Source organism: Lagopus muta, chromosome 2, assembly GCF_023343835.1.
Source record: "Lagopus muta isolate bLagMut1 chromosome 2, bLagMut1 primary, whole genome shotgun sequence".
Lineage (NCBI taxonomy): Eukaryota > Metazoa > Chordata > Aves > Galliformes > Phasianidae > Lagopus > Lagopus muta.
In genome coordinates this window covers 76,738,902-76,745,216 of record NC_064434.1, presented here as the reverse complement: position 1 = coordinate 76,745,216, position 6,315 = coordinate 76,738,902, and positions in this window count along the sequence as shown.

Sequence of the window (6,315 nt, the reverse complement as noted above, 5' to 3'; positions counted from 1 at the left end):
AAAACACTGTCTACTTAATTCCTGATTCTTCAGCTCCGCATTGTTGGCACTGAAATGGAGCAGTACTTCTTCCCCAGCCTACATTTTGGTGTAGATGTACAGTGTGTTAAGGGCAGTGAGGGCAGCAAGAGCCTGCTGCTGTCTGATGTTGCCACATGCAGACTCCTGGTCCCTTGGTACCCGTCTTCAGTGGTTGGTGCAAGGTTCTTCTCGTTCCATAATGTGTTTTTTCCACTTATTGCCAGAAGAAGAATGTTTTTTCCTGCATCAAGAGAATCTGTGCCCCTGATATGTGATCTGCTGTCAGAAATTGCCCAAACTACTCATGGAATGCTCATGGAGAATTTGTCTGGAGTCCCTTGCACAGTGACCTTCCCTACTTCTGTGAAAAGTGTGCTGAAGTTGAACCTTCAGCTGGCCTGTGATAGGATCTCATCGTGATGGAGCACTGGGTCCAGTTTACTGTTCCTTAGATATGTGGGATGTTTTTTGCTTGGGCATACAGTACAGCCAGGTGGCCTCTTCAGTAAGTGGTTGCAAAACTTTATGGCTTGGAACTGGTGTGTAGGAAAGAGCTGGCTGTAGTCTGTCAGTAATGCAAACTCAATGGCATTCTAATTAACTGTAGAGCTCTTTCTTCTCTCTAGATTTCTCTTTATTATTTCTCTTATTTGATTTTATCCAATTCTGAAAAGAATTTGTCTCTGCACACAACTGGCCTTTCCAGATTCCTGGTGTTGTTTGAGGTTATCTTACTCCAGCATGAGTTGCAAACTTAGTATTTGCCTCTTCCTTGCATGTCTGGGTACCCGTTTGGTCTAAGCACTCCCTAGTGCAAGGTTCATGATGCCTCTCCTGTTACACCCCTTGGAATGAAAATGCCATAGTAATGATAGAGCTAAATTTAGAGAGATGTCAATCAGGTTACTTGCTGCCTTTTTTTTTTTTTTTTTTTTAAGACTTGTATCTTTTTGAGAATGACAAGAGAATGAATAGAATAAGCAGCAATGGGAAGAAAATAAGTGCTGTTTCCTTTTTAGTGCCATCAGCTGGTTTACAGTCAGGTCTGGGAGCTGATGTGCTACAAGTACTGCCTGCCTTGCTGCAGCAGTGGGCAGTCTGTTAATGCTGCTTCAGAGGGCAGGAGTGTTCTGGGGGCGTTTTTGTCAAGTTGTGCTCATGTTGGTGAAACTCAAGGGTGACAGTCCTACACTGATACCTTCAGATTACAGGTAAGTAAAGGTGCCTCTGCCTTCGTGTGAAGATGGCAATGGAAACCCCTCACTGCCTCCAGGTCACTGAGGTGATGGTGGCTGCATTTGGTGGATTTAAGAGACAAAAATAATTGTTTCAGGCCTGTTATCTCTGTTGCTACTGGTAGCAAATATGTATTCCCAATGAGCAGTTCTGTCTGCATTTTTCATTGCTCATGGAAGGAAAATTATGCAATTCCTATCTTCAAACAGACAAATCCCAATACAGAGTTAGCTGGAGCATGAAATCTGCTGTGAGCAAAGCCAATAGCAACCTTACAGACTTCACTTGTACAGTATCTGCGCTGTTTATAGCAAAGACCTATGAGAAAAGAAAATAAAACACTGTGTTAAAATAGGAATTCTTCCAATCTAAAATCAGTTTTTTTCTGTGGTGAATTTCAAATCAATGAAAAATGGCTTTGCTGAGCTCCGCAAAGAGCTGAGAACAACAGTACTCTTCCTTGGGTTAAAAGCGCTCATCATATTTTTCTACTGAGCTCTTGCAGCACAGAGGGGAATGCTGACCTGATTGCTTTCCGTTTGTCTCCATAGGTAATTACAAAGGCTTAGACAGTGAGCCCTGAAGCTTAGCTGAGGTGAGTTGCTGTTGAAGTCTTGTGATTCTAATGACGACATACTTTCCTTCACAATCACAACTCAGGGAGACAATCCTGCCAAAGATAGCAACTGTAAAGGGGACAGCTGGAAGATGCTTACCAGTGTTGTGATACTTTCAGGTAGAAGTGATGCAGTGGGAGAAATGTTCTCAATGGGGCTGAAAGCTGAGTGCTGCGTTCAAGTAGTTCTGAATTAAATGTATGTGATTAATGCCCAGTGCTGATTTGTGCTCAGTGTTTTCTCTGTCAGGAGAGTTACTTGGGATGCAGAGTGGAACAGTGGACTACATGTGGCCCATGCATTTCTGATCCATCTCCACTGTCTGAAGTGCTGGGATTGTGTGAGAAAATAATTCTAATTAAGGGAAAAGCACATACTGCAACAGACACAAGCATACTTTATGGAAATATCAGGACTACTATTGTGTTCACTTAAATATGTATTTATGTAAAGCATAAAGGATGTAAGCAGCTGTATGGAGGGGTGTGTGCCTAACTGCTGCCGTCCTGCAGAATGCTGGGCAAGGCTGGTGCATAGGCTGCTCTGTGGGCCTGCAGCTGGAGCTGCTCAAGGGAAGTGGGTGCTCCTCGGCCCAGGCTCAGACCTGCTCTGCTTAAAGGCAAGTCTGCTGATCTGCAAGTCTTAAAATCCTGCCATCACTCCAAGAAGAGATGTGTGACCTTCAGCAGGAGTCTCAGCTTAAACAAAGTCTGTTCTGCTGCAGGCAGAGTTTTGCTTAAGGTCTGTTGAAACTGCTGGGGTCTGGAGCACCCTTCCTTCACCGCATGATCCTTGTGTGGAAGAACATGGCTGGGAGAGGTCACAGTGGCAGCAGCCACCCATTTCCAATCCTGTGGCCCACAGGTCATCTTCCTCCATGCATAATGGGAGCCACCAGGGCCAGTGGCCTTGTGTCAGGCAGAACAGATTGAGCCCCAGGGCACAGTCCTGTGCACAGACAGCAGCTCAGTCTTTCATGGTTTTGCAGTGGGAATCTGAGTGCGGCCAGGGCTGCAGTGCCCTGAGTTGGGGATGGTTGCAGGGACGCAAGGCTCTGAGGTGTTGCTCCTGCAAGCTCAAAAACTGGCAGCCACTGAAGGCCATTTTCTGGTTTTATTTCTCTTCCATGCGGTTGTGAAAACATAAAACTATTAAGCAAGCATACAGCTTGTGCTTTCACATCCCTATGATTTTTTACAGTAGTAATGCAAATAAACGTGCAGTGAGGAAGTATAAATTTATTATTGTGGACTTGTACAAAAAGGATGAGAAACTTGAAGCCACATGGAGTGGATTAAGTTGTTCTTTAGGCGTGTAAAATAGAAGGCTGCGAATCTTCAGTAATAATTGTTGGCCTATGATTGAGCTCATCAGTGATCTGATTAATGCTGACCACAAAGGGAGACTTGGGTCCACAGTACCTCTGTTTAAAAAGTAGGTGATAAATATTAAATTAATATTAAATTTCATTTTGGGGGGGAGGGATGGGTGGCCTGGTTGACGCTAGATGTCAGTGTCGGGCTTCTTTGGGTTTCTGTGCATCTCAAGGGAGGGCAAGCTGCTGGTGCAGAGATGGGGATGTTCTGGTAGAGGTTTGTGATATTTCTGGTCCTTGCTAGTCCATAAAAGTTTATTATTTGTAAAATATCAGAATGTTTCATCTTCTGGTTTGTTCTGAATTTTGTGGCTAAGTCTAAAAGCTCATTTTTTAAGTGTCAATTTACAATATTTGGGGAAAAAAAAAATGAGGAAAGAAATTATGACGGAGATCTTCACCTACTGAATTACCTACCGTCTACAGAAAAGCATGGCAACAGCATCTATTACTTACAAATTTCTTATAAGCAATTGTTCAGAGTTGTAGTGATTGTGCAGCTTTGTCTCAGTCCGTGGACGTGGACCCATTTGTGTCTGGCAACTCATGCATGGATTATTGGGTTTGTTTGCTGCCTCAGAAAAGCTGTTCTTCAGTTAGGGACTAGAAGGGATTTCCAGCTGAAGGCTGTCCTACTGCTTGCCTGTTCCCTTGTTCTACGTGTAGTGTGAGGAAAGGCTTCCTGTGAGCTTTGGTGCAAGTGGAGGTAGAGGATGAGGTGTTAAGAATGCCATCTCATCTCTGTAGAATTCAGTGGCAAAGATCTGATGGGTTTCAGTGGGCTGAGCCCAAGTCCTGGATCATGCTGAGTGCAGATATTGAAATCCTTGTTTCAGCCCAGCTCTGGTACATGGTGCAGGCAGGGCCTGTGAGCGCATCTGTCTCTACGTGGGTGCCAACTTCTGCAAAACTCAGAGAAGAACATCTGAATCTGACTGAGCTCCCACTGACATCAACAAGAGGTGGATCAAACCCCACAATGCAGCCATTGTGCGTTGAAGCGAAGGCATGGGTCAGTGCTACTGATGGTTCCTGCAGCTGGATGGAGCTGGGATCAAGGAAAGGTGCTCCTGTTGCATCCAGAGGCAAATGTCTGTGCCAGCTGACCCCAGGCATGAGTTTCATTTATCTGATCTGCCAGTTGATTTTACAAGATTATTTTGTTAAAAGAGGAATAGGAGCCAGGAAAAACAACAACAGCAACAACAACAATGCACTGCTAGGTTTGATTTTCTTGACAGATGAGCTTTGAGCTTTCCCGTGACTAGGGTTTCTTTTAGCTGCTAAATTCATCTTATCTGAGAGAGAAATCTTAGGCTGGACCTAGCTCATATTTTAAACAAGCAGAACTTCAAAATGAAGTCAGAAGGTGAGAGACCAATAATTTGGACTGGAACTGACAAAAAGAAAAGCCATGTTCCCTTTTTTTTTTCTTTTTTTTTTTTTCAACTGACTCCAGCTGGAACAGCATTGGGCCAGTGAAGGCATTCTGAAATCCAGGTTCCTCCCTTTCTATGGCCAAATTGCCCTTTCTGCTGGTGGGCGCCCATCTCCGTGGTACATCGTGCCTCACCCAGCCCTTTCCAGACACATGCTGCTGAAGGCCAAGGACATGCCTTGAGCAGCAGAGAGACTTGTGCCCATGTGGTGCTATCCCAGAGCAGTGTCCCTGTAGCAACAGAGGTTGCTGAGAGAAAATGGGCGAAGCTCAGCTTGGCCGAGATGAGTAAGTGAGCTGCATCAGTGCCTACTGAAAGTAAGGCAGCTGGGCCATCCCAATCTTTGTCATGCCAAGCCCTGCAGATTCCTGTCATAGGAAATTTTGCCACATCTCTGGACAACATATCAAAGCCTTTAGCTGGTCTCATAGTAGAGAGCTTTTTCTTGTGTGTAATTTGGTCTGAAACAGCATGACCATCCCATTATGCCTTGTGAAGACAGTGCCTTCATCATCTCTACCCATGCATTTCAAGTACTGAAAGACTGGATGAAACAGCCTGAGCTCTTGCTTCTCTAGGCTGAATGGAAGCAGTTACTTCAGTCTTTCTGAATACATCAAGGACTCCAGCCCCATTTACCACCTTGATGTGCCTCAGTTTTTCAGTGTGCCTCTTGAACATAGGGGGTCCAAGCGTGAACGCTGTGCCCAGGTGTGATGTGGGATAATGTCATCCTTCCATCCGCTGAGTGCACTCCTGATGGTGCAGTGCAGCTGTGTGGCTGTGCAGTCATTGCCATGGCTGATTTTTCACCAAGGGATTTCACAATTCTTTTTATGTGTGGGTTAGGAATAGCACTCAGGCTCTGTCCCCTGGGACTTTTCAAAGGAGGTTTGAGCTTCTTCAGCTCTCTCATCTACAGATCGGAATAATTGTCTATTGTTTTAACTGCCTTCTTCCCCTTGGCACAGCAGGCAAATACATCACCTCCTGCAGTGTGACTCTAAAAAGAAATTTGCAGGGGAGAAAAGATTCCCTTGGAGAGGGGGGCCGTGCGTCCATTTAATTGATAAATGAGGTGTAATTAAATCTTCAGGTATCTGTTACATGTACACTTCTTGAAAGAGATTAAGATGTTCTAAACTGTTATATAAATGAAACAAAATATTTTTCTAACAAGTTCCCTGAGCAACATAGAAAAGACACAAAGCAGAGCCTAATCTTAATTTCATCAGAGTAGATTCTAGCTGGGTATCTGTTCCCCCACTCCCTCACGGTGGGTACACAGCGTGGAGAGGAGTGCACTGGTCTTCCTCACAGCCTCTACATATGGCTGAAAACCTGGTGTTTGCCAGGCAGCACCTTATTTTCCTTATCCTTAAAAGCAGAGGCAGAGGTACTTAGCTCCTTGAAGTACAGCACCTGAGGAGGTGCTTCTGTTGAGCCCAGACTGGTGCCACGGAAGGGAACATCGCCTCGTGTTCTCTTACACTTTGCTGCTGTGTGGTACAAGTTGGTGTGATGCTCACCCTCCCTGCAACAATAAGGTGCTGTGACTTGCACTAACACCTCCGCTCCACAGGAAGGCCATGTAGCCAGGCGTTGCTTTGTCAAGTGTTTTTTTCAT